At 42.6% G+C, this 22,368-nt stretch overlaps 61 non-coding genes and 5 pseudogenes across 61 annotated transcripts; all 66 read right to left on the bottom strand.

The window, feature by feature from the left end:
- Positions 1-138: 138 nt before the first annotated feature.
- LOC133826409 (5S ribosomal RNA) lies at positions 139-257 on the bottom strand. Its single transcript, XR_009889130.1, has one exon. It is a non-coding gene; the product is annotated as a 5S ribosomal RNA (ribosomal RNA).
- A 219-nt stretch (positions 258-476) lies between these two features.
- On the bottom strand, positions 477-595 carry LOC133827471 (5S ribosomal RNA). The gene has a single exon (XR_009890161.1). It is a non-coding gene; the product is annotated as a 5S ribosomal RNA (ribosomal RNA).
- Positions 596-814: 219 nt separating this feature from the next.
- LOC133827470 (5S ribosomal RNA) lies at positions 815-933 on the bottom strand. The gene has a single exon (XR_009890160.1). It is a non-coding gene; the product is annotated as a 5S ribosomal RNA (ribosomal RNA).
- Positions 934-1,151: 218 nt separating this feature from the next.
- LOC133827447 (5S ribosomal RNA) lies at positions 1,152-1,270 on the bottom strand. Its single transcript, XR_009890137.1, has one exon. It is a non-coding gene; the product is annotated as a 5S ribosomal RNA (ribosomal RNA).
- Positions 1,271-1,489: 219 nt separating this feature from the next.
- LOC133826408 (5S ribosomal RNA) lies at positions 1,490-1,608 on the bottom strand. Its single transcript, XR_009889129.1, has one exon. It is a non-coding gene; the product is annotated as a 5S ribosomal RNA (ribosomal RNA).
- A 220-nt stretch (positions 1,609-1,828) lies between these two features.
- Positions 1,829-1,947, bottom strand: LOC133827566 (5S ribosomal RNA). Its single transcript, XR_009890255.1, has one exon. It is a non-coding gene; the product is annotated as a 5S ribosomal RNA (ribosomal RNA).
- Positions 1,948-2,169: 222 nt separating this feature from the next.
- On the bottom strand, positions 2,170-2,288 carry LOC133827418 (5S ribosomal RNA). The gene has a single exon (XR_009890110.1). It is a non-coding gene; the product is annotated as a 5S ribosomal RNA (ribosomal RNA).
- Positions 2,289-2,507: 219 nt separating this feature from the next.
- LOC133827151 (5S ribosomal RNA) lies at positions 2,508-2,626 on the bottom strand. Its single transcript, XR_009889851.1, has one exon. It is a non-coding gene; the product is annotated as a 5S ribosomal RNA (ribosomal RNA).
- A 219-nt stretch (positions 2,627-2,845) lies between these two features.
- LOC133826481 (5S ribosomal RNA) lies at positions 2,846-2,964 on the bottom strand. The gene has a single exon (XR_009889198.1). It is a non-coding gene; the product is annotated as a 5S ribosomal RNA (ribosomal RNA).
- A 220-nt stretch (positions 2,965-3,184) lies between these two features.
- LOC133827576 (5S ribosomal RNA) lies at positions 3,185-3,303 on the bottom strand (annotated as a pseudogene).
- A 218-nt stretch (positions 3,304-3,521) lies between these two features.
- LOC133827313 (5S ribosomal RNA) lies at positions 3,522-3,640 on the bottom strand. Its single transcript, XR_009890008.1, has one exon. It is a non-coding gene; the product is annotated as a 5S ribosomal RNA (ribosomal RNA).
- Positions 3,641-3,859: 219 nt separating this feature from the next.
- LOC133827240 (5S ribosomal RNA) lies at positions 3,860-3,978 on the bottom strand. The gene has a single exon (XR_009889936.1). It is a non-coding gene; the product is annotated as a 5S ribosomal RNA (ribosomal RNA).
- A 219-nt stretch (positions 3,979-4,197) lies between these two features.
- LOC133827526 (5S ribosomal RNA) lies at positions 4,198-4,316 on the bottom strand. The gene has a single exon (XR_009890215.1). It is a non-coding gene; the product is annotated as a 5S ribosomal RNA (ribosomal RNA).
- Positions 4,317-4,536: 220 nt separating this feature from the next.
- Positions 4,537-4,655, bottom strand: LOC133827048 (5S ribosomal RNA). Its single transcript, XR_009889751.1, has one exon. It is a non-coding gene; the product is annotated as a 5S ribosomal RNA (ribosomal RNA).
- A 218-nt stretch (positions 4,656-4,873) lies between these two features.
- Positions 4,874-4,992, bottom strand: LOC133827085 (5S ribosomal RNA). Its single transcript, XR_009889785.1, has one exon. It is a non-coding gene; the product is annotated as a 5S ribosomal RNA (ribosomal RNA).
- Positions 4,993-5,211: 219 nt separating this feature from the next.
- On the bottom strand, positions 5,212-5,330 carry LOC133827157 (5S ribosomal RNA). Its single transcript, XR_009889857.1, has one exon. It is a non-coding gene; the product is annotated as a 5S ribosomal RNA (ribosomal RNA).
- Positions 5,331-5,551: 221 nt separating this feature from the next.
- LOC133827416 (5S ribosomal RNA) lies at positions 5,552-5,670 on the bottom strand. The gene has a single exon (XR_009890108.1). It is a non-coding gene; the product is annotated as a 5S ribosomal RNA (ribosomal RNA).
- Positions 5,671-5,889: 219 nt separating this feature from the next.
- Positions 5,890-6,008, bottom strand: LOC133827149 (5S ribosomal RNA). Its single transcript, XR_009889849.1, has one exon. It is a non-coding gene; the product is annotated as a 5S ribosomal RNA (ribosomal RNA).
- Positions 6,009-6,227: 219 nt separating this feature from the next.
- LOC133826480 (5S ribosomal RNA) lies at positions 6,228-6,346 on the bottom strand. The gene has a single exon (XR_009889197.1). It is a non-coding gene; the product is annotated as a 5S ribosomal RNA (ribosomal RNA).
- A 220-nt stretch (positions 6,347-6,566) lies between these two features.
- Positions 6,567-6,685, bottom strand: LOC133827047 (5S ribosomal RNA). Its single transcript, XR_009889750.1, has one exon. It is a non-coding gene; the product is annotated as a 5S ribosomal RNA (ribosomal RNA).
- A 218-nt stretch (positions 6,686-6,903) lies between these two features.
- LOC133827084 (5S ribosomal RNA) lies at positions 6,904-7,022 on the bottom strand. The gene has a single exon (XR_009889784.1). It is a non-coding gene; the product is annotated as a 5S ribosomal RNA (ribosomal RNA).
- Positions 7,023-7,241: 219 nt separating this feature from the next.
- Positions 7,242-7,360, bottom strand: LOC133827156 (5S ribosomal RNA). Its single transcript, XR_009889856.1, has one exon. It is a non-coding gene; the product is annotated as a 5S ribosomal RNA (ribosomal RNA).
- Positions 7,361-7,579: 219 nt separating this feature from the next.
- On the bottom strand, positions 7,580-7,698 carry LOC133827263 (5S ribosomal RNA). The gene has a single exon (XR_009889959.1). It is a non-coding gene; the product is annotated as a 5S ribosomal RNA (ribosomal RNA).
- Positions 7,699-7,916: 218 nt separating this feature from the next.
- LOC133827474 (5S ribosomal RNA) lies at positions 7,917-8,035 on the bottom strand. Its single transcript, XR_009890164.1, has one exon. It is a non-coding gene; the product is annotated as a 5S ribosomal RNA (ribosomal RNA).
- A 218-nt stretch (positions 8,036-8,253) lies between these two features.
- Positions 8,254-8,372, bottom strand: LOC133827481 (5S ribosomal RNA). Its single transcript, XR_009890171.1, has one exon. It is a non-coding gene; the product is annotated as a 5S ribosomal RNA (ribosomal RNA).
- Positions 8,373-8,592: 220 nt separating this feature from the next.
- On the bottom strand, positions 8,593-8,711 carry LOC133827046 (5S ribosomal RNA). Its single transcript, XR_009889749.1, has one exon. It is a non-coding gene; the product is annotated as a 5S ribosomal RNA (ribosomal RNA).
- A 218-nt stretch (positions 8,712-8,929) lies between these two features.
- LOC133827083 (5S ribosomal RNA) lies at positions 8,930-9,048 on the bottom strand. The gene has a single exon (XR_009889783.1). It is a non-coding gene; the product is annotated as a 5S ribosomal RNA (ribosomal RNA).
- Positions 9,049-9,267: 219 nt separating this feature from the next.
- LOC133827155 (5S ribosomal RNA) lies at positions 9,268-9,386 on the bottom strand. The gene has a single exon (XR_009889855.1). It is a non-coding gene; the product is annotated as a 5S ribosomal RNA (ribosomal RNA).
- A 221-nt stretch (positions 9,387-9,607) lies between these two features.
- Positions 9,608-9,726, bottom strand: LOC133827415 (5S ribosomal RNA). The gene has a single exon (XR_009890107.1). It is a non-coding gene; the product is annotated as a 5S ribosomal RNA (ribosomal RNA).
- A 219-nt stretch (positions 9,727-9,945) lies between these two features.
- Positions 9,946-10,064, bottom strand: LOC133827148 (5S ribosomal RNA). Its single transcript, XR_009889848.1, has one exon. It is a non-coding gene; the product is annotated as a 5S ribosomal RNA (ribosomal RNA).
- A 219-nt stretch (positions 10,065-10,283) lies between these two features.
- LOC133826478 (5S ribosomal RNA) lies at positions 10,284-10,402 on the bottom strand. The gene has a single exon (XR_009889196.1). It is a non-coding gene; the product is annotated as a 5S ribosomal RNA (ribosomal RNA).
- Positions 10,403-10,622: 220 nt separating this feature from the next.
- Positions 10,623-10,741, bottom strand: LOC133827044 (5S ribosomal RNA). Its single transcript, XR_009889747.1, has one exon. It is a non-coding gene; the product is annotated as a 5S ribosomal RNA (ribosomal RNA).
- Positions 10,742-10,959: 218 nt separating this feature from the next.
- LOC133827079 (5S ribosomal RNA) lies at positions 10,960-11,078 on the bottom strand. Its single transcript, XR_009889781.1, has one exon. It is a non-coding gene; the product is annotated as a 5S ribosomal RNA (ribosomal RNA).
- Positions 11,079-11,297: 219 nt separating this feature from the next.
- On the bottom strand, positions 11,298-11,416 carry LOC133827154 (5S ribosomal RNA). Its single transcript, XR_009889854.1, has one exon. It is a non-coding gene; the product is annotated as a 5S ribosomal RNA (ribosomal RNA).
- Positions 11,417-11,635: 219 nt separating this feature from the next.
- Positions 11,636-11,754, bottom strand: LOC133827262 (5S ribosomal RNA). The gene has a single exon (XR_009889958.1). It is a non-coding gene; the product is annotated as a 5S ribosomal RNA (ribosomal RNA).
- Positions 11,755-11,972: 218 nt separating this feature from the next.
- Positions 11,973-12,091, bottom strand: LOC133827473 (5S ribosomal RNA). The gene has a single exon (XR_009890163.1). It is a non-coding gene; the product is annotated as a 5S ribosomal RNA (ribosomal RNA).
- A 218-nt stretch (positions 12,092-12,309) lies between these two features.
- On the bottom strand, positions 12,310-12,428 carry LOC133827480 (5S ribosomal RNA). The gene has a single exon (XR_009890170.1). It is a non-coding gene; the product is annotated as a 5S ribosomal RNA (ribosomal RNA).
- A 218-nt stretch (positions 12,429-12,646) lies between these two features.
- Positions 12,647-12,765, bottom strand: LOC133827459 (5S ribosomal RNA). Its single transcript, XR_009890149.1, has one exon. It is a non-coding gene; the product is annotated as a 5S ribosomal RNA (ribosomal RNA).
- Positions 12,766-12,983: 218 nt separating this feature from the next.
- On the bottom strand, positions 12,984-13,102 carry LOC133827386 (5S ribosomal RNA). Its single transcript, XR_009890077.1, has one exon. It is a non-coding gene; the product is annotated as a 5S ribosomal RNA (ribosomal RNA).
- A 220-nt stretch (positions 13,103-13,322) lies between these two features.
- LOC133827497 (5S ribosomal RNA) lies at positions 13,323-13,441 on the bottom strand. The gene has a single exon (XR_009890187.1). It is a non-coding gene; the product is annotated as a 5S ribosomal RNA (ribosomal RNA).
- A 218-nt stretch (positions 13,442-13,659) lies between these two features.
- Positions 13,660-13,778, bottom strand: LOC133827109 (5S ribosomal RNA). Its single transcript, XR_009889809.1, has one exon. It is a non-coding gene; the product is annotated as a 5S ribosomal RNA (ribosomal RNA).
- Positions 13,779-13,998: 220 nt separating this feature from the next.
- On the bottom strand, positions 13,999-14,117 carry LOC133827043 (5S ribosomal RNA). Its single transcript, XR_009889746.1, has one exon. It is a non-coding gene; the product is annotated as a 5S ribosomal RNA (ribosomal RNA).
- A 217-nt stretch (positions 14,118-14,334) lies between these two features.
- LOC133827387 (5S ribosomal RNA) lies at positions 14,335-14,453 on the bottom strand. Its single transcript, XR_009890078.1, has one exon. It is a non-coding gene; the product is annotated as a 5S ribosomal RNA (ribosomal RNA).
- Positions 14,454-14,672: 219 nt separating this feature from the next.
- Positions 14,673-14,791, bottom strand: LOC133827599 (5S ribosomal RNA; annotated as a pseudogene).
- A 218-nt stretch (positions 14,792-15,009) lies between these two features.
- Positions 15,010-15,128, bottom strand: LOC133827194 (5S ribosomal RNA). The gene has a single exon (XR_009889890.1). It is a non-coding gene; the product is annotated as a 5S ribosomal RNA (ribosomal RNA).
- Positions 15,129-15,346: 218 nt separating this feature from the next.
- On the bottom strand, positions 15,347-15,465 carry LOC133826816 (5S ribosomal RNA). The gene has a single exon (XR_009889524.1). It is a non-coding gene; the product is annotated as a 5S ribosomal RNA (ribosomal RNA).
- A 220-nt stretch (positions 15,466-15,685) lies between these two features.
- LOC133827402 (5S ribosomal RNA) lies at positions 15,686-15,804 on the bottom strand. The gene has a single exon (XR_009890095.1). It is a non-coding gene; the product is annotated as a 5S ribosomal RNA (ribosomal RNA).
- A 217-nt stretch (positions 15,805-16,021) lies between these two features.
- On the bottom strand, positions 16,022-16,140 carry LOC133827350 (5S ribosomal RNA). The gene has a single exon (XR_009890044.1). It is a non-coding gene; the product is annotated as a 5S ribosomal RNA (ribosomal RNA).
- Positions 16,141-16,359: 219 nt separating this feature from the next.
- Positions 16,360-16,478, bottom strand: LOC133827611 (5S ribosomal RNA; annotated as a pseudogene).
- Positions 16,479-16,696: 218 nt separating this feature from the next.
- Positions 16,697-16,815, bottom strand: LOC133827193 (5S ribosomal RNA). Its single transcript, XR_009889889.1, has one exon. It is a non-coding gene; the product is annotated as a 5S ribosomal RNA (ribosomal RNA).
- Positions 16,816-17,033: 218 nt separating this feature from the next.
- Positions 17,034-17,152, bottom strand: LOC133826815 (5S ribosomal RNA). The gene has a single exon (XR_009889523.1). It is a non-coding gene; the product is annotated as a 5S ribosomal RNA (ribosomal RNA).
- A 220-nt stretch (positions 17,153-17,372) lies between these two features.
- On the bottom strand, positions 17,373-17,491 carry LOC133827401 (5S ribosomal RNA). Its single transcript, XR_009890094.1, has one exon. It is a non-coding gene; the product is annotated as a 5S ribosomal RNA (ribosomal RNA).
- Positions 17,492-17,708: 217 nt separating this feature from the next.
- On the bottom strand, positions 17,709-17,827 carry LOC133827349 (5S ribosomal RNA). The gene has a single exon (XR_009890043.1). It is a non-coding gene; the product is annotated as a 5S ribosomal RNA (ribosomal RNA).
- A 219-nt stretch (positions 17,828-18,046) lies between these two features.
- Positions 18,047-18,165, bottom strand: LOC133827605 (5S ribosomal RNA; annotated as a pseudogene).
- Positions 18,166-18,383: 218 nt separating this feature from the next.
- LOC133826813 (5S ribosomal RNA) lies at positions 18,384-18,502 on the bottom strand. Its single transcript, XR_009889521.1, has one exon. It is a non-coding gene; the product is annotated as a 5S ribosomal RNA (ribosomal RNA).
- A 220-nt stretch (positions 18,503-18,722) lies between these two features.
- Positions 18,723-18,841, bottom strand: LOC133827373 (5S ribosomal RNA). Its single transcript, XR_009890065.1, has one exon. It is a non-coding gene; the product is annotated as a 5S ribosomal RNA (ribosomal RNA).
- Positions 18,842-19,060: 219 nt separating this feature from the next.
- Positions 19,061-19,179, bottom strand: LOC133827606 (5S ribosomal RNA; annotated as a pseudogene).
- A 219-nt stretch (positions 19,180-19,398) lies between these two features.
- Positions 19,399-19,517, bottom strand: LOC133826812 (5S ribosomal RNA). Its single transcript, XR_009889520.1, has one exon. It is a non-coding gene; the product is annotated as a 5S ribosomal RNA (ribosomal RNA).
- A 219-nt stretch (positions 19,518-19,736) lies between these two features.
- On the bottom strand, positions 19,737-19,855 carry LOC133827436 (5S ribosomal RNA). Its single transcript, XR_009890127.1, has one exon. It is a non-coding gene; the product is annotated as a 5S ribosomal RNA (ribosomal RNA).
- A 219-nt stretch (positions 19,856-20,074) lies between these two features.
- On the bottom strand, positions 20,075-20,193 carry LOC133826407 (5S ribosomal RNA). The gene has a single exon (XR_009889128.1). It is a non-coding gene; the product is annotated as a 5S ribosomal RNA (ribosomal RNA).
- Positions 20,194-20,411: 218 nt separating this feature from the next.
- On the bottom strand, positions 20,412-20,530 carry LOC133827071 (5S ribosomal RNA). The gene has a single exon (XR_009889773.1). It is a non-coding gene; the product is annotated as a 5S ribosomal RNA (ribosomal RNA).
- A 219-nt stretch (positions 20,531-20,749) lies between these two features.
- On the bottom strand, positions 20,750-20,868 carry LOC133827280 (5S ribosomal RNA). Its single transcript, XR_009889975.1, has one exon. It is a non-coding gene; the product is annotated as a 5S ribosomal RNA (ribosomal RNA).
- Positions 20,869-21,087: 219 nt separating this feature from the next.
- Positions 21,088-21,206, bottom strand: LOC133826961 (5S ribosomal RNA). The gene has a single exon (XR_009889665.1). It is a non-coding gene; the product is annotated as a 5S ribosomal RNA (ribosomal RNA).
- A 220-nt stretch (positions 21,207-21,426) lies between these two features.
- LOC133827260 (5S ribosomal RNA) lies at positions 21,427-21,545 on the bottom strand. The gene has a single exon (XR_009889956.1). It is a non-coding gene; the product is annotated as a 5S ribosomal RNA (ribosomal RNA).
- Positions 21,546-21,763: 218 nt separating this feature from the next.
- LOC133827092 (5S ribosomal RNA) lies at positions 21,764-21,882 on the bottom strand. The gene has a single exon (XR_009889792.1). It is a non-coding gene; the product is annotated as a 5S ribosomal RNA (ribosomal RNA).
- A 218-nt stretch (positions 21,883-22,100) lies between these two features.
- On the bottom strand, positions 22,101-22,224 carry LOC133827555 (5S ribosomal RNA). The gene has a single exon (XR_009890244.1). It is a non-coding gene; the product is annotated as a 5S ribosomal RNA (ribosomal RNA).
- Between the last annotated feature and the right edge of the window lie 144 nt (positions 22,225-22,368).

Below are 22,368 nucleotides of genomic sequence, written 5' to 3'. Positions count from 1 at the left end.
ATTCGCTGCTTGTTAGTGATCACGGTATTAACCCCTCAAGGAAAACGAAATAAATGTGTTTTTAAAGATTTAAAACAAAAAATACAAACTTTTGAGCCGTAAGTGGATTTTGAAAGGAAAAAAAAAATGATGTTTTCAGGGGTGCAACACGAGGACTTCCCAGGAGGTCACCCGTCCTAGTACTACTCTCGCCCAAGCACGCTTAACTGCGGAGTTCTGATGGGATCCGGTGCATTAGTGCTGGTATGATCGCACCCGGAATGTTTGGTCCGCAATATTCATTTATAGCGAGCGCGTGTGTCCTCCCTTTTCTCCCCCGGATTAACTAGGAACTTCTTATTCGCTGCTTGTTAGTGACCACGGTATTAACCCCTCAAGGAAAACGAAATAAATGAGTTTTTAAAGATTTAAAACAAAAAATACAAACTTTTGTGCCGTAAGTTGATTTTTAAAGGAAAAAAAAAATGATGTTTTCAGGGGTGCAACACGAGGACTTCCCAGGAGGTCACGCATCCTAGTACTACTCTCGCCCAAGAATGCTTAACTGTGGAGTTCTGGTGGGATCCGGTGCATTAGTTCTGGTATTATCGCACCCGGAATGTTTGGTCCGCAATATTCATTTATAGCGAGAGCGTGTGTCCTCCCTTTTCTCCCCCGGATTAACTAGGAACTTCTAATTCGCTGCTTGTTAGTGACCACGGTATTAACCCCTCAAGCAAAACGAAATAAATGTGTTTTTAAAGATTTAAAACAAAAAATACAAACTTTTGAGCCGTAAATGGATTTTTAAAGGAAAAAAAAAATGATGTTTTCAGGGGTGCAACACGAGGACTTCCCAGGAGGTCACCCATCCTAGTACTACTCTCGCGCAAGCACGCTAAACTGCTGAGTTCTGATGTGATCCGGTGCATTAGTGCAGGTATGATCGCACCCGGAATGTTTGGTCCGCAATATTCATTTATAGCGAGCGCTTGTGTCCTCCCTTTTCTCCCCCGGATTAACTAGGAACTTCTTATTCGCTGCTTGTTAGTGACCACGGTATTAACCCCTCAAGGAAAACGAAATAAATGAGTTTTTAAAGATTTAAAACAAAAAATACATACTTTTGAGCCGTAAGTGGATTTTTAAAGGAAAAAAAAATGATGTTTTCAGGGGTGCAAGACGAGGACTTCCGAGGAGGTCACCCATCCTAGTACTACTCTAGCCCAAGAACGCTTAACTGCAGAGTTCTGATGGGATCCGGTGCATTAGTGCTGGTATGATCGCACCCGGAATGTTTGGTCCGCAATATTCATTTATAGCGAGCGCGTGTGTCCTCCCTTTTCTCCCCCGGATTGACTAGGAACTTCTTATTCGCTGCATGTTAGTGACCACGGTATTAACCCCTCAAGGAAAACGAAATAAATGTGTTTTTAAAGATTTAAAACAAAAAATACAAACTTTTGAGCCGTAAGTGGATTTTGAAAGGAAAAAAAAAATGATGTTTTCAGGGGTGCAACACGAGGACTTCCCAGGAGGTCACCCGTCCTAGTACTACTCTCGCCCAAGCACGCTTAACTGCGGAGTTCTGATGGGATCCGGTGCATTAGTGCTGGTATGATCGCACCCGGAATGTTTGGTCGGCAATATTCATTTATAGCGAGCGCGTGTGTCCTCCCTTTTCTCCCCAGGATTAACTCGGAACTTCTTATTCGCTGCTAGTTTGTGACCACGGTATTAACCCCTCAAGGAAAACGAAATAAATGAGTTTTTAAAGATTTAAAACAAAAATTACAAACTTTTGAGCCGTAAGTGGATTTTTAAAGGAAAAAAAATAATAATGTTTTCGGGGATGCAACACGATGACTTCCCAGGAGGTCACCCATCCTTGTAATACTCTCACCCAAGCACGCTTAAATACGGAGTTCTGATGGGATCCGGTGCATTAGTGCGGGTATGATCGCACCCGGAATGTTTGGTCCGCAATATTCATTTATAGCGAGCACGTGTGTCCTCCCTTTTCTCCCCCGGATTAACTAGGAACTTCTTATTCGCTGCATGTTAGTGACCACGGTATTAACCCCTCAAGGAAAACGAAATAATTGAGTTTTTAAAGATTTAAAACAAAAAATACAAACTTTTGAGCCGAAAGTGGAATTTTAAAGGAAACAAAGAACAATGATGTTTTCAGGGGTCCAACACGAGGACTTCCCAGGAGGTCACCCATCCTAGTAGTACTCTCTCCCAAGCACGCTTAACTGCGGAGTTCTGATGGGATCCGGTGCATTAGTGCTGGTATGATCGCACCCGGAATGTTTGGTCTGCAATATTCATTTATAGCGAGCGCGTGCATCCTCCGTTTTCTCCCCCAGATTAACTAGGAACTTTTTATTCGCTACTTGTTAGTGACCACGGTATTAACCCCTCAAGGAAAACGAAATAAATGAGTTTTTAAAGATTTAAAACAAAAAATACAAACTTTTGAGCCGTAAGTGGATTTTTAAAGGAAAAAAAAAATGATGTTTTCAGGGGTGCAAGACGAGGACTTCCCAGGAGGTCACCCATCCTAGTACTACTCTAGCCCAAGCACGCTTAACTGCAGAGTTCTGATGGGATCCGGTGCATTAGTGCTGGTATGATCGCACCCGGAATGTTTGGTCCGCAATATTCATTTATAGCGAGCGCGTGTGTCCTCCCTTTTCTCCCCCGGATTGACTAGGAACTTCTTATTCGCTGCTTGTTAGTGACCACGGTATTAACCCCTCAAGGAAAACGAAATAAATGTGTTTTTAAAGATTTAAAACAAAAAATACAAACTTTTGAGCCGTAAGTGGATTTTGAAAGGAAAAAAAAAATGATGTTTTCAGGAGTGCAACACGAGGACTTCCCAGGAGGTCACCCGTCCTAGTACTACTCTCGCCCAAGCACGCTTAACTGCGGAGTTCTGATGGGATCCGGTGCATTAGTGCTGGTATGATCGCACCCGGAATGTTTGGTCCGCAATATTCATTTATAGCGAGCGCGTGTGTCCTCCCTTTTCTCCCCCGGATTAACTAGGAACTTCTTATTCGCTGCTTGTTAGTGACCACGGTATTAACCCCTCAAGGAAAACGAAATAAATGAGTTTTTAAAGATTTAAAACAAAAAATACAAACTTTTGGCCCGTAAGTGGATTTTTAAAGGAAAAAAAATAATAATGTTTTCGGGGATGCAACACGATGACTTCCCAGGAGGTCACCCATCCTTGCAATACTCTCTCCCAAGCACGCTTAACTGCGGAGTTCTGATGGGATCCGGTGCATAAGTGCGGGTATGATCGCACCCGGAATGTTTGGTCCGCAATATTCATTTATAACGAGCACGTGTGTCCTCCCTTTTCTCCCCCGGATTTACTAGGAACTTCTTATTCGCTGCATGTTAGTGACCACGGTATTAACCCCTCAAGGAAAACGAAATAATTGAGTTTTTAAAGATTTAAAACAAAAAATACAAACTTTTGAGCCGAAAGTGGAATTTTAAAGGAAAAAAAAATGATGTTTTCAGGGGTGCAACACGAGGACTTCCTAGGAGGTCACCCATCCTAGTACTACTCTCTCCCAAGCACGCTTAACTGCGGGGTTCTGATGGGATCCGGTGCATTAGTGCTGGTATGATCGCACCCGGAATGTTTGGTCTGCAATATTCATTTATAGCGAGCGCGTGTATCCTCCGTTTTCTCCCCCAGATTAACTAGGAACTTCTTATTCGCTACTTGTTAGTGACCACGGTATTAACCCCTCAAGGAAAACGAAATAAATGAGTTTTTAAAGATTTAAAACAAAAAATACAAACTTTTGAGCCGTAAGTGGATTTTTAAAGGAAAAAAAAAATGATGTTTTCAGGGGTGCAACACGAGTACTTCCCAGGAGGTCCCTCATCCTAGTACTACTCTCGCCCAAGCTCGCTTAACTGCGGAGTTCTGATGGGATCCGGTGCATTAGTGCTGGTATGATCGCACCCGGAATGTTTGGTCCGCAATATTCATTCATAGCGAGCGCGTTTGTCCTCCCTTTTCACCCCCGGATTAACTAGGAACTTCTTATTCGCTGCATGTTAGTGACCACGGTATTAACCCCTCAAGGAAAACGAAATAATTGAGTTTTTAAAGATTTAAAACAAAAAAAACAAACTTTTGAGCCGTAAGTGAATTTTTAAAGGAAAAAAAAAATGATGTTTTCAGGAGTGCAACACGAGTACTTCCCAGGAGGTCACCCGTCCTAGTACTACTCTCGCCCAAGATCGCTTAACTGCGGAGTTCTGATGGGATCCGGTACATTAGTGCTATTATGATCGCACCCGGAATGTTTGGTCCGCAATATTCATTTATAGCGAGCGCGTGTGTCCTCCCTTTTCTCCACCGGATTAACTAGGAACTTCTTATTCGCTGCTTGTAAGGGACCACGGTATTAACCCCTCAAGGAAAACGAAATAAATGAGCTTTTAAAGATTTAAAACAAAAAATACAAACTTTTGAGCCGTAAGTGGATTTTTAAAGGAAAAAAAAAAGTTATGTTTTCAGGGGTGCAACACGAGGACTTCCCAGGAGGTCACCCATCCTAGTACTACTCTCGCACAAGCACGCTTAACTGCGGAGTTCTGATGGGATCCGGTGCATTAGTTCTGGTATGATCGCACCCGGAATTTTTGGTCCGCAATATTCTTTTAAAGCGAGCGCGTGTTCCTCCCTTTTCTCCCCCGCATCAACTAGGAACTTCTTATTCGCTGCTTGTTAGTGACCACGGTATTAACCCCTCAAGGAAAACGAAATAAATGAGTTTTTAAAGATTTAAAACTAAAAATACAAACTTTTGAGCCGAAAGTGGAATTTTAAAGGAAAAAAAAAATGATGTTTTCAGGGGTGCAACACGAGGACTTCCAAAGAGGTCACCCATCCTAGTACTACTCTCTCCCAAGCACGCTTAACTGCGGAGTTCTGATGGGATCCGGTGCATTAGTGCTGGTATGATCGCACCCGGAATGTTTGGTCTGCAATATTCATTTATGGCGAGCGCTTGTATCCTCCGTTTTCTCCCCCAGATTAACTAGGAACTTCTTATTCGCTACTTGTTTGTGACCACGGTATTAACCCCTAAAGGAAAACGAAATAAATGAGTTTTTAAAGATTTAAAACAAAAAATACAAACTTTTGAGCCGTAAGTGGATTTTTAAAGGAAAAAAAAAATGATGTTTTCAGGGGTGCAACACGAGTACTTCCCAGGAGGTCACTCATCCTAGTACTACTCTCGCCCAAGCTCGCTTAACTGCGGAGTTCTGATGGGATCCGGTGCATTAGTGCTGGTATGATCGCACCCGGAATGTTTGGTCCGCAATATTCATTTATAGCGAGCGCGTGTGTCCTCCCTTTTCTCCCCCGGATTGACTAGGAACTTCTTATTCGCTGCTTGTTAGTGACCACGGTATTAACCCCTCAAGGAAAACGAAATAATTGATTTTTAAAGATTTAAAACAAAAAATACAAACTTTTGAGCCGAAAGTGGAATTTTAAAGGAAACAAAGAACAATGATGTTTTCAGGGGTCCAACACGAGGACTTCCCAGGAGGTCACCCATCCTAGTAGTACTCTCTCCCAAGCACGCTTAACTGCGGAGTTCTGATGGGATCCGGTGCATTAGTGCTGGTATGATCGCACCCGGAATGTTTGGTCTGCAATATTCATTTATAGCGAGCGCGTGCATCCTCCGTTTTCTCCCCCAGATTAACTAGGAACTTTTTATTCGCTACTTGTTAGTGACCACGGTATTAACCCCTCAAGGAAAACGAAATAAATGAGTTTTTAAAGATTTAAAACAAAAAATACAAACTTTTGAGCCGTAAGTGGATTTTTAAAGGAAAAAAAAAATGATGTTTTCAGGGGTGCAAGACGAGGACTTCCCAGGAGGTCACCCATCCTAGTACTACTCTAGCCCAAGCACGCTTAACTGCAGAGTTCTGATGGGATCCGGTGCATTAGTGCTGGTATGATCGCACCCGGAATGTTTGGTCCGCAATATTCATTTATAGCGAGCGCGTGTGTCCTCCCTTTTCTCCCCCGGATTGACTAGGAACTTCTTATTCGCTGCTTGTTAGTGACCACGGTATTAACCCCTCAAGGAAAACGAAATAAATGTGTTTTTAAAGATTTAAAACAAAAAATACAAACTTTTGAGCCGTAAGTGGATTTTGAAAGGAAAAAAAAAATGATGTTTTCAGGAGTGCAACACGAGGACTTCCCAGGAGGTCACCCGTCCTAGTACTACTCTCGCCCAAGCACGCTTAACTGCGGAGTTCTGATGGGATCCGGTGCATTAGTGCTGGTATGATCGCACCCGGAATGTTTGGTCCGCAATATTCATTTATAGCGAGCGCGTGTGTCCTCCCTTTTCTCCCCCGGATTAACTAGGAACTTCTTATTCGCTGCTTGTTAGTGACCACGGTATTAACCCCTCAAGGAAAACGAAATAAATGAGCTTTTAAAGATTTAAAACAAAAAATACAAACTTTTAAGCCGTAAGTGGATTTTTAAAGGAAAAAAAAAAGTTATGTTTTCAGGGGTGCAACACGAGGACTTCCCAGGAGGTCACCCATCCTAGTACTACTCTCGCACAAGCACGCTTAACTGCGGAGTTCTGATGGGATCCGGTGCATTAGTTCTGGTATGATCGCACCCGGAATTTTTGGTCCGCAATATTCTTTTAAAGCGAGCGCGTGTTCCTCCCTTTTCTCCCCCGCATCAACTAGGAACTTCTTATTCGCTGCTTGTTAGTGACCACGGTATTAACCCCTCAAGGAAAACGAAATAAATGAGTTTTTAAAGATTTAAAACTAAAAATACAAACTTTTGAGCCGAAAGTGGAATTTTAAAGGAAAAAAAAAATGATGTTTTCAGGGGTGCAACACGAGGACTTCCAAAGAGGTCACCCATCCTAGTACTACTCTCTCCCAAGCACGCTTAACTGCGGAGTTCTGATGGGATCCGGTGCATTAGTGCTGGTATGATCGCACCCGGAATGTTTGGTCTGCAATATTCATTTATGGCGAGCGCTTGTATCCTCCGTTTTCTCCCCCAGATTAACTAGGAACTTCTTATTCGCTACTTGTTAGTGACCACGGTATTAACCCCTAAAGGAAAACGAAATAAATGAGTTTTTAAAGATTTAAAACAAAAAATACAAACTTTTGAGCCGTAAGTGGATTTTTAAAGGAAAAAAAAAATGATGTTTTCAGGGGTGCAACACGAGTACTTCCCAGGAGGTCACTCATCCTAGTACTACTCTCGCCCAAGCTCGCTTAACTGCGGAGTTCTGATGGGATCCGGTGCATTAGTGCTGGTATGATCGCACCCGGAATGTTTGGTCCGCAATATTCATTTATAGCGAGCGCGTGTGTCCTCCCTTTTCTCCCCCGGATTAACTAGGAACTTCTTATTCGCTGCATGTTAGTGACCACGGTATTAACCCCTCAAGGAAAACGAAATAATTGAGTTTTTAAAGATTTAAAACAAAAAAAACAAACTTTTGAGCCGTAAATGAATTTTTAAAGGAAAAAAAAAATGATGTTTTCAGGAGTGCAACACGAGTACTTCCCAGGAGGTCACCCATCCTAGTACTACTCTCGCCCAAGATCGCTTAACTGCGGAGTTCTGATGGGATCCGGTACATTAGTGCTGGTATGATCGCACCCGGAATGTTTGGTCCGCAATATTCATTTATAGCGAGCGCGTGTGTCCTCCTTTTCTCCCCCGGATTAACTAGGAACTTCTTATTCGCTGCTTGTTAGTGACCACGGTATTAACCCCTCAAGGAAAACGAAATAAATGAGTTTTTAAAGATTTAAAACAAAAAATACAAACTTTTGTGCCGTAAGTTGATTTTTAAAGGAAAAAAAAAATGATGTTTTCAGGGGTGCAACACGAGGACTTCCCAGGAGGTCACGCATCCTAGTACTACTCTCGCCCAAGAATGCTTAACTGCGGAGTTCTGGTGGGATCCGGTGCATTAGTGCTGGTATTATCGCACCCGTAATGTTTGGTCCGCAATATTCATTTATAGCGAGCGCGTGTGTCCTCCCTTTTCTCCCCCGGATTAACTAGGAACTTCTAATTCGCTGCATGTTAGTGACCACGGTATTAACCCCTCAAGCAAAAAGAAATAAATGTGTTTTTAAAGATTAAAACAAAAAATACAAAGTTTTGAGCCGTAAATGGATTTTTAAAGGAAAAAAAAAATGATGTTTTCAGGGGTGCAACATGAGGACTTCCCAGGAGGTCACCCATCCTAGTACTACTCTCGCGCAAGCACGCTAAACTGCTGAGTTCTGATGGGATCCGGTGCATTAGTGCTGGTATGATCGCACCCGGAATGTTTGGTCCGCAATATTCATTTATAGCGAGCGCTTGTGTCCTCCCTTTTCTCCCCCGGATTAACTAGGAACTTCTTATTCGCTGCTTGTTAGTGACCACGGTATTAACCCCTCAAGGAAAACGAAATAAATGAGTTTTTAAAGATTTAAAACAAAAAATACAAACTTTTGAGCCGTAACTGGATTTTTAAAGGAAAAAAAAAAGTTATGTTTTCAGGGGTGCAACACGAGGACTTCCCAGGAGGTCACCCATCCTAGTACTACTCTCGCACAAGCACGCTTAACTGCGGAGTTCTGATGGGATCCGGTGCATTAGTTCTGGTATGATCGCACCCGGAATTTTTGGTCCGCAATATTCTTTTAAAGCGAGCGCGTGTTCCTCCCTTTTCTCCCCCGCATCAACTAGGAACTTCTTATTCGCTGCTTGTTAGTGACCACGGTATTAACCCCTCAAGGAAAACGAAATAAATGAGTTTTTAAAGATTTAAAACTAAAAATACAAACTTTTGAGCCGAAAGTGGAATTTTAAAGGAAAAAAAAAATGATGTTTTCAGGGGTGCAACACGAGGACTTCCAAAGAGGTCACCCATCCTAGTACTACTCTCTCCCAAGCACGCTTAACTGCGGAGTTCTGATGGGATCCGGTGCATTAGTGCTGGTATGATCGCACCCGGAATGTTTGGTCTGCAATATTCATTTATGGCGAGCGCTTGTATCCTCCGTTTTCTCCCCCAGATTAACTAGGAACTTCTTATTCGCTACTTGTTTGTGACCACGGTATTAACCCCTAAAGGAAAACGAAATAAATGAGTTTTTAAAGATTTAAAACAAAAAATACAAACTTTTGAGCCGTAAGTGGATTTTTAAAGGAAAAAAAAAATGATGTTTTCAGGGGTGCAACACGAGTACTTCCCAGGAGGTCACTCATCCTAGTACTACTCTCGCCCAAGCTCGCTTAACTGCGGAGTTCTGATGGGATCCGGTGCATTAGTGCTGGTATGATCGCACCCGGAATGTTTGGTCCGCAATATTCATTTATAGCGAGCGCGTGTGTCCTCCCTTTTCTCCCCCGGATTGACTAGGAACTTCTTATTCGCTGCTTGTTAGTGACCACGGTATTAACCCCTCAAGGAAAACGAAATAATTGATTTTTAAAGATTTAAAACAAAAAATACAAACTTTTGAGCCGAAAGTGGAATTTTAAAGGAAACAAAGAACAATGATGTTTTCAGGGGTCCAACACGAGGACTTCCCAGGAGGTCACCCATCCTAGTAGTACTCTCTCCCAAGCACGCTTAACTGCGGAGTTCTGATGGGATCCGGTGCATTAGTGCTGGTATGATCGCACCCGGAATGTTTGGTCTGCAATATTCATTTATAGCGAGCGCGTGCATCCTCCGTTTTCTCCCCCAGATTAACTAGGAACTTTTTATTCGCTACTTGTTAGTGACCACGGTATTAACCCCTCAAGGAAAACGAAATAAATGAGTTTTTAAAGATTTAAAACAAAAAATACAAACTTTTGAGCCGTAAGTGGATTTTTAAAGGAAAAAAAAAATGATGTTTTCAGGGGTGCAAGACGAGGACTTCCCAGGAGGTCACCCATCCTAGTACTACTCTAGCCCAAGCACGCTTAACTGCAGAGTTCTGATGGGATCCGGTGCATTAGTGCTGGTATGATCGCACCCGGAATGTTTGGTCCGCAATATTCATTTATAGCGAGCGCGTGTGTCCTCCCTTTTCTCCCCCGGATTGACTAGGAACTTCTTATTCGCTGCTTGTTAGTGACCACGGTATTAACCCCTCAAGGAAAACGAAATAAATGTGTTTTTAAAGATTTAAAACAAAAAATACAAACTTTTGAGCCGTAAGTGGATTTTGAAAGGAAAAAAAAAATGATGTTTTCAGGAGTGCAACACGAGGACTTCCCAGGAGGTCACCCGTCCTAGTACTACTCTCGCCCAAGCACGCTTAACTGCGGAGTTCTGATGGGATCCGGTGCATTAGTGCTGGTATGATCGCACCCGGAATGTTTGGTCCGCAATATTCATTTATAGCGAGCGCGTGTGTCCTCCCTTTTCTCCCCCGGATTAACTAGGAACTTCTTATTCGCTGCTTGTTAGTGACCACGGTATTAACCCCTCAAGGAAAACGAAATAAATGAGCTTTTAAAGATTTAAAACAAAAAATACAAACTTTTAAGCCGTAAGTGGATTTTTAAAGGAAAAAAAAAAGTTATGTTTTCAGGGGTGCAACACGAGGACTTCCCAGGAGGTCACCCATCCTAGTACTACTCTCGCACAAGCACGCTTAACTGCGGAGTTCTGATGGGATCCGGTGCATTAGTTCTGGTATGATCGCACCCGGAATTTTTGGTCCGCAATATTCTTTTAAAGCGAGCGCGTGTTCCTCCCTTTTCTCCCCCGCATCAACTAGGAACTTCTTATTCGCTGCTTGTTAGTGACCACGGTATTAACCCCTCAAGGAAAACGAAATAAATGAGTTTTTAAAGATTTAAAACTAAAAATACAAACTTTTGAGCCGAAAGTGGAATTTTAAAGGAAAAAAAAAATGATGTTTTCAGGGGTGCAACACGAGGACTTCCAAAGAGGTCACCCATCCTAGTACTACTCTCTCCCAAGCACGCTTAACTGCGGAGTTCTGATGGGATCCGGTGCATTAGTGCTGGTATGATCGCACCCGGAATGTTTGGTCTGCAATATTCATTTATGGCGAGCGCTTGTATCCTCCGTTTTCTCCCCCAGATTAACTAGGAACTTCTTATTCGCTACTTGTTAGTGACCACGGTATTAACCCCTAAAGGAAAACGAAATAAATGAGTTTTTAAAGATTTAAAACAAAAAATACAAACTTTTGAGCCGTAAGTGGATTTTTAAAGGAAAAAAAAAATGATGTTTTCAGGGGTGCAACACGAGTACTTCCCAGGAGGTCACTCATCCTAGTACTACTCTCGCCCAAGCTCGCTTAACTGCGGAGTTCTGATGGGATCCGGTGCATTAGTGCTGGTATGATCGCACCCGGAATGTTTGGTCCGCAATATTCATTTATAGCGAGCGCGTGTGTCCTCCCTTTTCTCCCCCGGATTAACTAGGAACTTCTTATTCGCTGCATGTTAGTGACCACGGTATTAACCCCTCAAGGAAAACGAAATAATTGAGTTTTTAAAGATTTAAAACAAAAAAAACAAACTTTTGAGCCGTAAATGAATTTTTAAAGGAAAAAAAAAATGATGTTTTCAGGAGTGCAACACGAGTACTTCCCAGGAGGTCACCCATCCTAGTACTACTCTCGCCCAAGATCGCTTAACTGCGGAGTTCTGATGGGATCCGGTACATTAGTGCTGGTATGATCGCACCCGGAATGTTTGGTCCGCAATATTCATTTATAGCGAGCGCGTGTGTCCTCCTTTTCTCCCCCGGATTAACTAGGAACTTCTTATTCGCTGCTTGTTAGTGACCACGGTATTAACCCCTCAAGGAAAACGAAATAAATGAGTTTTTAAAGATTTAAAACAAAAAATACAAACTTTTGTGCCGTAAGTTGATTTTTAAAGGAAAAAAAAAATGATGTTTTCAGGGGTGCAACACGAGGACTTCCCAGGAGGTCACGCATCCTAGTACTACTCTCGCCCAAGAATGCTTAACTGCGGAGTTCTGGTGGGATCCGGTGCATTAGTGCTGGTATTATCGCACCCGTAATGTTTGGTCCGCAATATTCATTTATAGCGAGCGCGTGTGTCCTCCCTTTTCTCCCCCGGATTAACTAGGAACTTCTAATTCGCTGCATGTTAGTGACCACGGTATTAACCCCTCAAGCAAAAAGAAATAAATGTGTTTTTAAAGATTAAAACAAAAAATACAAAGTTTTGAGCCGTAAATGGATTTTTAAAGGAAAAAAAAAATGATGTTTTCAGGGGTGCAACATGAGGACTTCCCAGGAGGTCACCCATCCTAGTACTACTCTCGCGCAAGCACGCTAAACTGCTGAGTTCTGATGGGATCCGGTGCATTAGTGCTGGTATGATCGCACCCGGAATGTTTGGTCCGCAATATTCATTTATAGCGAGCGCTTGTGTCCTCCCTTTTCTCCCCCGGATTAACTAGGAACTTCTTATTCGCTGCTTGTTAGTGACCACGGTATTAACCCCTCAAGGAAAACGAAATAAATGAGTTTTTAAAGACTTAAAACAAAAAATACAAACTTTTGTGCCGTAAGTGGATTTTTAAAGAAAAAAAAAATGATGTTTTCAGGGGTGCAACACGAGGACTTCCCAGGAGGTCACCCATCCTAGTATTACTCTCGCCCAAGCAAGCTTAGCTAGGGAGTTCTGATGGGATCCGGTGCATTAGGGCTGGTATGATCGCACCCGGAATGTTTGGTCCGCAATATTCATTTATAGCGAGCGCGTGTGTCCTCCCTTTTCTCCCCCGGATTAACTAGGAACTTCTTATTCGCTGCTTGTTAGTGACCACGGTATTAACCCCTCAAGGAAAACGAAATATATTAGTTTTTAAGGCCTTAAAAAAAAAATACAAACTTTTGAGCCGTAAGTTGATTTTTAAAGGAAAAAAAAAATGATGTTTTCAGGGGTGCAACACGAGGACTTCCCAAGAGGTCACCCATCCTAGTACTACTCTCGCCCAAGATCGCTTAAATGCGGAGTTCTGATGGGATCCGGTACATTAGTGCTAGTATGATCGCACCCGGAATGTTTGGTCCGCAATATTCATTTATAGCGAGCGCGTGTGTCCTCCCTTTTCTCCCCCGGATTAACTAGGAACTTCTTATTCGCTGCTTGTTAGTGACCACGGTATTAACCCCTCAAGGAAAACGAAATAAATGAGTTTTTAAAGATTTAAAACAAAAAATACAAACTTTTGACCCGTAAGTGGATTTTTAAAGGAAAAAAAATAATAATGTTTTCGGGGATGCAACACGATGACTTCCAAGGAGGTCACCCATCCTTGTACTACTCTCTCCCAAGCACGCTTAACTGCGGAGTTCTGATGGGATCCGGTGCATAAGTGCGGGTATGATCGCACCCGGAATGTTTGGTCCGCAATATTCATTTATAACGAGCACGTGTGTCCTCCCTTTTCTCCCCCGGATTAAGTAGGAACTTCTTATTCGCTGCATGTTAGTGACCACGGTATTAACCCTTCAAGAAAAACGAAATAATTGAGTTTTTAAAGATTTAAAACAAAAAATACAAACTTTTGAGCCGAAAGTGGAATTTTAAAGGAAAAAAAAATGATGTTTTCAGGGGTGCAACACGAGGACTTCCCAGGAGGTCACCCATCCTAGTACGACTCTCTCCCAAGCACCCTTAACTGCGGAGTTCTGATGGGATCCGGTGCATTAGTGCTGGTATGATCGCACCCGGAATGTTTGGTCCGCAATATTCATTTATAGCGAGCGCGTGTGTCCTCCCTTTTCTCCCCCGGATTAACTAGGAACTTCTTATTCGCTGCTTGTTAGGGACCACGGTATTAACCCCTCAAGGAAAATGAAATAAATGAGTTTTTAAAGATTTAAAACAAAAAATACAAACTTTTGAGCCGTAAGTGGATTTTTAAAGGAAAAAAAAAAGTTCTGTTTTCAGGGGTGCAACACGAGGACTTCCCAGGAGGTCACCCATCCTAGTACTACTCTCGCACAAGCACGCTTAACTGCGGAGTTCTGATGGGATCCGGTGCATTAGTTCTGGTATGATCGCACCCGGAATTTTTGGTCCGCAATATTCATTTAAAGCGAGCGCGTGTGTCCTCCCTTTTCTCCCTCAGATTAACTAGGAACTTCTTATTCGCTGCTTGTTAGTGACCACGGTATTAACCCCTCAAGGAAAACGAAATAAATGAGTTTTTAAAGATTTAAAACAAAAAATCCAACTTTTGAGCCGTAAGTGGATATTTAAAGGAAAAAAAAAATATGTTTTCAGGGGTGCAACACAAGGACTTCCCAGGAGGTCACCCATCCTTGTACTACTCTCTCCCAAGCACGTTTAACTGTGGAGTTCTGATGGGATCCGGTGCATTAGTGCTGGTATGATCGCACCCGGAATGTTTGGTCCGCAATATTCATTTATAGCAAGCGCGTGTGTCCTCCCTTTTCTCCCCCGGATTAACTAGGAACTTCTTATTCGCTGCATGTTAGTGACCACGGTATTAACCCCTCAAGGAAAACGAAATAAATGAGTTTTTAAAGATTTAAAACAAAAAATACAAACTTTTGAGCCGTAAGTTGATTTTTAAAGGAAAAAAAAAATGATGTTTTCAGGGGTGCAACACGAGGACTTCCCAGGAGGTCACGCATCCTAGTACTACTCTCGCCCAAGAATGCTTAACTGCGGAGTTCTGGTGGCATCTGGTGCATTAGTGCTGGAATTATCGCACCCGGAATGTTTGGTCCGCAATATTCATTTATAGCGAGCGCGTGTGTCCTCCCTTTTCTCCCCCGGATTAACTAGGAACTTCTAATTCGCTGCTTGTTAGTGACCACGGTATTAACCCCTCAAGCAAAACGAAATAAATGTGTTTATAAAGATTTAAAACAAAAAATACAATCTTTTGAGCCGTAAGTGGATTTTGAAAGGAAAAAAAAATGATGTTTTCAGGGGTGCAACACGAGGACTTCCCAGGAGGTCACCCATCCTAGTACTACTCTCTCCCAAGCACCCTTAATTGCGGAGTTCTGATGGGATCCGGTGCATTAGTGCTGGTATGATCGCACCCGGAATGTTTGGTCCACAATATTCATTTATAGCGAGCGCGTGTGTCCTCCATATTCTCCCCCGGATTAACTAGGAACTTCTTATTCGCTGCTTGTTAGTGACCACGGTATTAACCCCTCAAGGAAAACAAAATAAATGAGTTTTTAAAGATTTAAAACAAAAAATACAAACTTTTGAGCCGAAAGTGGAATTTTAAAGGAAAAAAAAATGATGTTTTCAGGGGTGCAACACGAGGACTTCCCAGGAGGTCACCCATCCTAGTACTACTCTCTCCCAAGCACCCTTAACTGCGGAGTTCTGATGGGATCCGGTGCATTAGTGCTGGTATGATCGCACCCGGAATGTTTGGTCCGCAATATTCATTTATAGCGAGCGCGTGTGTCCTCCCTTTTCTCCCCTGGATTAACTAGGAACTTCTTATTCGCTGCTTGTTAGGGACCACGGTATTAACCCCTCAAGGAAAACGAAATAAATGAGTTTTTAAAGATTTAAAACAAAAAATACAAACTTTTGAGCCGTAAGTGGATTTTTAAAGGAAAAAAAAAAGTTCTGTTTTCAGGGGTGCAACACGAGGACTTCCCAGGAGGTCACCCATCCTAGTACTACTCTCGCACAAGCACGCTTAACTGCGGAGTTCCGATGGGATCCAGTGCATTAGTTCTGGTAAGATCGCACCCGGAATTTTTGGTCCGCAATATTCATTTAAAGCGAGCGCGTGTGTCCTCCCTTTTCTCCCTCGGATTAACTAGGAACTTCTTATTCGCTGCTTGTTAGTGACCACGGTATTAACCCCTCAAGGAAAACGAAATAAATGAGTTTTTAAAGATTTAAAACAAAAAATCCAACTTTTGAGCCGTAAGTGGATATTTAAAGGAAAAAAAAAATATGTTTTCAGGGGTGCAACACGAGGACTTCCCAGGAGGTCACCCATCCTTGTACTACTCTCTCCCAAGCACGTTTAACTGTGGAGTTCTGATGGGATCCGGTGCATTAGTGCTGGTATGATCGCACCCGGAATGTTTGGTCCGCAATATTCATTTATAGCAAGCGCGTGTGTCCTCCCTTTTCTCCCCCGGATTAACTAGGAACTTCTTATTCGCTGCATGTTAGTGACCACGGTATTAACCCCTCAAGGAAAACGAAATAAATGAGTTTTTAAAGATTTAAAACAAAAAATACAAACTTTTGAGCCGTAAGTTGATTTTTAAAGGAAAAAAAAAATGATGTTTTCAGGGGTGCAACACGAGGACTTCCCAGGAGGTCAAGCATCCTAGTACTACTCTCGCCCAAGAATGCTTAACTGCGGAGTTCTGGTGGCATCTGGTGCATTAGTGCTGGAATTATCGCACCCGGAATGTTTGGTCCGCAATATTCATTTATAGCGAGCGCGTGTGTCCTCCCTTTTCTCCCCCGGATTAACTAGGAACTTCTAATTCGCTGCTTGTTAGTGACCACGGTATTAACCCCTCAAGCAAAACGAAATAAATGTGTTTATAAAGATTTAAAACAAAAAATACAATCTTTTGAGCCGTAAGTGGATTTTGAAAGGAAAAAAAAATGATGTTTTCAGGGGTGCAACACGAGGACTTCCCAGGAGGTCACCCATCCTAGTACTACTCTCTCCCAAGCACCCTTAATTGCGGAGTTCTGATGGGATCCGGTGCATTAGTGCTGGTATGATCGCACCCGGAATGTTTGGTCCACAATATTCATTTATAGCGAGCGCGTGTGTCCTCCATATTCTCCCCCGGATTAACTAGGAACTTCTTATTCGCTGCTTGTTAGTGACCACGGTATTAACCCCTCAAGGAAAACAAAATAAATGAGTTTTTAAAGATTTAAAACAAAAAATACAAACTTTTGAGCCGAAAGTGGAATTTTAAAGGAAAAAAAAATGATGTTTTCAGGGGTGCAACACGAGGACTTCCCAGGAGGTCACCCATCCTAGTACTACTCTCTCCCAAGCACCCTTAACTGCGGAGTTCTGATGGGATCCGGTGCATTAGTGCTGGTATGATCGCACCCGGAATGTTTGGTCCGCAATATTCATTTATAGCGAGCGCGTGTGTCCTCCCTTTTCTCCCCTGGATTAACTAGGAACTTCTTATTCGCTGCTTGTTAGGGACCACGGTATTAACCCCTCAAGGAAAACGAAATAAATGAGTTTTTAAAGATTTAAAACAAAAAATACAAACTTTTGAGCCGTAAGTGGATTTTTAAAGGAAAAAAAAAAGTTCTGTTTTCAGGGGTGCAACACGAGGACTTCCCAGGAGGTCACCCATCCTAGTACTACTCTCGCACAAGCACGCTTAACTGCGGAGTTCCGATGGGATCCAGTGCATTAGTTCTGGTAAGATCGCACCCGGAATTTTTGGTCCGCAATATTCATTTAAAGCGAGCGCGTGTGTCCTCCCTTTTCTCCCTCGGATTAACTAGGAACTTCTTATTCGCTGCTTGTTAGTGACCACGGTATTAACCCCTCAAGGAAAACGAAATAAATGAGTTTTTAAAGATTTAAAACAAAAAATCCAACTTTTGAGCCGTAAGTGGATATTTAAAGGAAAAAAAAAATATGTTTTCAGGGGTGCAACACGAGGACTTCCCAGGAGGTCACCCATCCTTGTACTACTCTCTCCCAAGCACGTTTAACTGTGGAGTTCTGATGGGATCCGGTGCATTAGTGCTGGTATGATCGCACCCGGAATGTTTGGTCCGCAATATTCATTTATAGCAAGCGCGTGTGTCCTCCCTTTTCTCCCCCGGATTAACTAGGAACTTCTTATTCGCTGCATGTTAGTGACCACGGTATTAACCCCTCAAGGAAAACGAAATAAATGAGTTTTTAAAGATTTAAAACAAAAAATACAAACTTTTGAGCCGTAAGTTGATTTTTAAAGGAAAAAAAAAATGATGTTTTCAGGGGTGCAACACGAGGACTTCCCAGGAGGTCAAGCATCCTAGTACTACTCTCGCCCAAGAATGCTTAACTGCGGAGTTCTGGTGGCATCTGGTGCATTAGTGCTGGTATTATCGCACCCGGAATGTTTGGTCCGCAATATTCATTTATAGCGAGCGCGTGTGTCCTCCCATTTCTCCCCCGGATTAACTAGGAACTTCTAATTCGCTGCATGTTAGTGACCACGGTATTAACCCCTCAAGCAAAACGAAATAAATGTGTTTTTAAAGATTTAAAACAAAAAATACAATCTTTTGAGCCGTAAGTGGATTTTGAAAAGAAAAAAAAATGATGTTTTCAGGGGTGCAACACGAGGACTTCCCAGGAGGTCACCCATCCTAGTACTACTCTCTCCCAAGCACCCTTAACTGCGGAGTTCTGATGGGATCCGGTGCATTAGTGCTGGTATGATCGCACCCGGAATGTTTGGTCCGCAATATTCATTTATTGTGAGCGCGTGTGTCCTCCCTTTTCTCCGCCGGATTAACTAGGAACTTCTTATTCGCTGCTTGTTAGGGACCACGGTATTAACCCCTCAAGGAAAACGAAATAAATGAGTTTTTAAAGATTTAAAACAAAAAATACAAACTTTTGAGCCGTAAGTGGATTTTTAAAGGAAAAAAAAAAGTTATGTTTTCAGGGGTGCAACACGAGGACTTCCCCGGAGGTCACCCATGCTAGTACTACTCTCGCACAAGCACGCTTAACTGCGGAGTTCTGATGGGATCCGGTGCATTAGTTCTGGTATGATCGCACCCGGAATTTTTGGTCCGCAATATTCATTTATAGCGAGCGCGTGTGTCCTCCCTTTTCTCCCCCGGATTAACTAGGAACTTCTTATTCGCTGCTTGTTAGTGACCACGGTATTAACCCCTCAAGGAAAACGAAATAAATGAGTTTTTAAAGATTTAAAACAAAAAATACAAACTTTTGAGCCGTAAGTGGATTTTGAAAGGAAAAAAAAAATGATGTTTTCAGGGGTGCAACACGAGGACTTCCCAGGAGGTCACGCTTCCTAGTACTACTCTCGCCCAAGAATGCTTAACTGCGGAGTTCTGGTGGCATCTGGTGCATTAGTGCTGGTATTATCGCACCCGGAATGTTTGGTCCGCAATATTCATTTATAGCGAGCGCGTGTGTCCTCCCTTTTCTCCCCCGGATTAACTAGAAACTTCTAATTCGCTGCTTGTTAGTGACCACGGTATTAACCCCTCAAGGAAAACGAAATAAATGAGTTTTTAAAGATTTAAAACAAAAAATACAAACTTTTGAGCCGTAAGTTGATTTTTAAAGGAAAAAAAAAATGATGTTTTCAGGGGTGCAACACGAGGACTTCCCAGGAGGTCACCCATCCTAGTACTACTCTCTCCCAAGCACCCTTAACTGCGGAGTTCTGATGGGATCCGGTGCATTAGTGCTGGTATGATCGCACCCGGAATGTTTGGTCCGCAATATTCATTTATTGTGAGCGCGTGTGTCCTCCCTTTTCTCCACCGGATTAACTAGGAACTTCTTATTCGCTGCTTGTTAGGGACCACGGTATTAACCACTCAAGGAAAACGAAATAAATGAGTTTTTAAAGATTTAAAACAAAAAATACAAACTTTTGAGCCGTAAGTGGATTTTTAAAGGAAAAAAAAAGTTATGTTTTCAGGGGTGCAACACGAGGACTTCCCAGGAGGTCACCCATGCTAGTACTACTCTCGCACAATCACGCTTAACTGCGGAGTTCTGATGGGATCCGGTGCATTAGTTCTGGTATGATCGCACCCGGAATTTTTGGTCCGCAATATTCATTTATAGCGAGCGCGTGTGTCCTACCTTTTCTCCCCCGGATTAACTAGGAACTTCTTATTCGCTGCTTGTTAGTGACCACGGTATTAACCCCTCAAGGAAAACGAAATAAATGAGTTTTTAAAGATTTAAAACAAAAAATACAAACTTTTGAGCCGTAAGTGGATTTTGAAAGGAAAAAAAAAATGATGTTTTCAGGGGTGCAACACGAGGACTTCCCAGGAGGTCACCCGTCCTAGTACTACTCTCGCCCAAGCACGCTTAACTGCGGAGTTCTGATGGGATCCGGTGCATTAGTGCTGGTATGATCGCACCCGGAATGTTTGGTCCGCAATATTCATTTATAGCGAGCGCGTGTGTCCTCCCTTTTCTCCCCCGGATTAACTAGGAACTTCTTATTCGCTGCTTGTTAGTGACCACGGTATTAACCCCTCAAGGAAAACGAAATAAATGAGTTTTTAAAGATTTAAAACAAAAAATACAAACTTTTGAGCCGTAAGTGGATTTTTAAAGGAAAAAAAAATGGTGTTTTCAGGGGTGCAAGACGAGGACTTCCCAGGAGGTCACCCATCCTAGTACTACTCTCTCCCAAGCACGCTTAACTGCGGAGTTCTGATGGGATCCGGTGCATTAGTGCTGGTATGATCGCACCCGGAAAGTTTGGTCCGCAATATTCATTTATAGCGAGCGTGTGTGTCCTCCCTTTTCTCCCCCGGATTAACTAGGAACTTCTTATTCGCTGCATGTTAGTGACCACGGTATTAACCCCTCAAGGAAAACGAAATAATTGAGTTTTTAAAGATTTAAAACAAAAAATACAAACTTTTGAGCCGAAATTGGAATTTTAAAGGAAAAAAAAAATGATGTTTTCAGGGGTCCAACACGAGGACTTCCCAGGAGGTCACCCATCCTAGTACTACTCTCTCCCAAGCACGCTTAACTGCGGAGTTCTGATGGGATCCGGTGCATTAGTGCTGGTATGATCGCACCCGGAATGTTTGGTCTGCAATATTCATTTATTGCGAGCGCGTGTATCCTCCGTTTTCTCCCCCAGATTAACTAGGAACTTCTTATTCGCTACTTGTCAGTGACCACGGTATTAACCCCTCAAGGAAAACGAAATAAATGAGTTTTTAAAGATTTAAAACAAAAAATACAAACTTTTGAGCCGTAAGTGGATTTTTAAAGGAAAAAAAAAATGATGTTTTCAGGGGTGCAACACGAGGACTTCCCAGGAGGTCACCCATCCTAGTACTACTCTCTCCCAAGCACGCTTAACTGCGGAGTTCTGATGGGATCCGGTGCATTAGTGCTGGTATGATCGCACTCGGAAAGTTTGGTCCGCAATATTCATTTATAGCGAGCGCGTGTGTCCTCCCTTTTCTCCCCCGGATTAACTAGGAACTTCTTATTCACTGCTTGTTAGGGACCACGGTATTAACCCCTCAAGGAAAACGAAATAAATGAGCTTTTAAAGATTTAAAACAAAAAATACAAACTTTTGAGCCGTAAGTGGATTTTTAAAGGAAAAAAAAAAGTTATGTTTTCAGGGGTGCAACACGAGGACTTCCCAGGAGGTCACCCGTCCTAGTACTACTCTCGCACAAGCACGCTTAACTGCGGAGTTCTGATGGGATCCGGTGCATTAGTTCTGGTATGATCGCACCCGGAATTTTTGGTCCGCAATATTCATTTAAAGCGAGCGCGTGTGTCCTCCCTTTTCTCCCCCGGATTAACTAGTAACTTCTTATTCGCTGGTTGTTAGTGACCACGGTATTAACCCCTCAAGGAAAACGAAATAAATGAGTTTTTAAAGATTTAAAACAAAAAATCCAACTTTTGAGCCGTAAGTGGATTTTTAAAGGAAAAAAAAATATATGTTTTCAGGGGTGCAACACGAGGACTTCCCAAGAGGTCACTCATCCTAGTACTACTCTCGCCCAAGCTCGCTTAACTGCGGAGTTCTGATGGGATCCGGTGCATTAGTGCTGGTATGATCGCACCCGGAATGTTTGGTCCGCAATATTCATTTATAGCAAGCGCGTGTGTCCTCCCTTTTCTCCCCCGGATTAACTAGGAACTTCTTATTCGCTGCTTGTTAGTGACAACGGTATTAACCGCTCAAGTTAAACGAAATAAATGAGTTTTTAAAGATTAAAAACAAAAAATACAAACTTTTGAGCCGTAAGTGGATTTTTAAAGGAAAAAAAAATGATGTTTTCAGGGGTGCAACACGAGGACTTCCCAGGAGGTCAACCATCCTAGTACTACTCTCTCCCAAGTACCCTTAACTTAACTGCGGAGTTCTGGTGGGATCCGGTGCATTAGTGCTGGTATGATCGCACCCGGAATGTTTGGTCCGCAATATTCATTTATAGCGAGCGCGTGTGTCCTCCCTTTTCTCCACCGGATTACCTAGGAACTTCTTATTCGCTGCTTGTTAGGGACCACGGTATTAACCCCTCAAGGAAAACGAAATAAATGAGTTTTT

Source organism: Humulus lupulus, chromosome 3 (genome assembly GCF_963169125.1).
Source record: "Humulus lupulus chromosome 3, drHumLupu1.1, whole genome shotgun sequence".
Classification (NCBI taxonomy): domain Eukaryota; kingdom Viridiplantae; phylum Streptophyta; class Magnoliopsida; order Rosales; family Cannabaceae; genus Humulus; species Humulus lupulus.
This window is presented reverse-complemented; position numbering and strand designations above follow the sequence as displayed.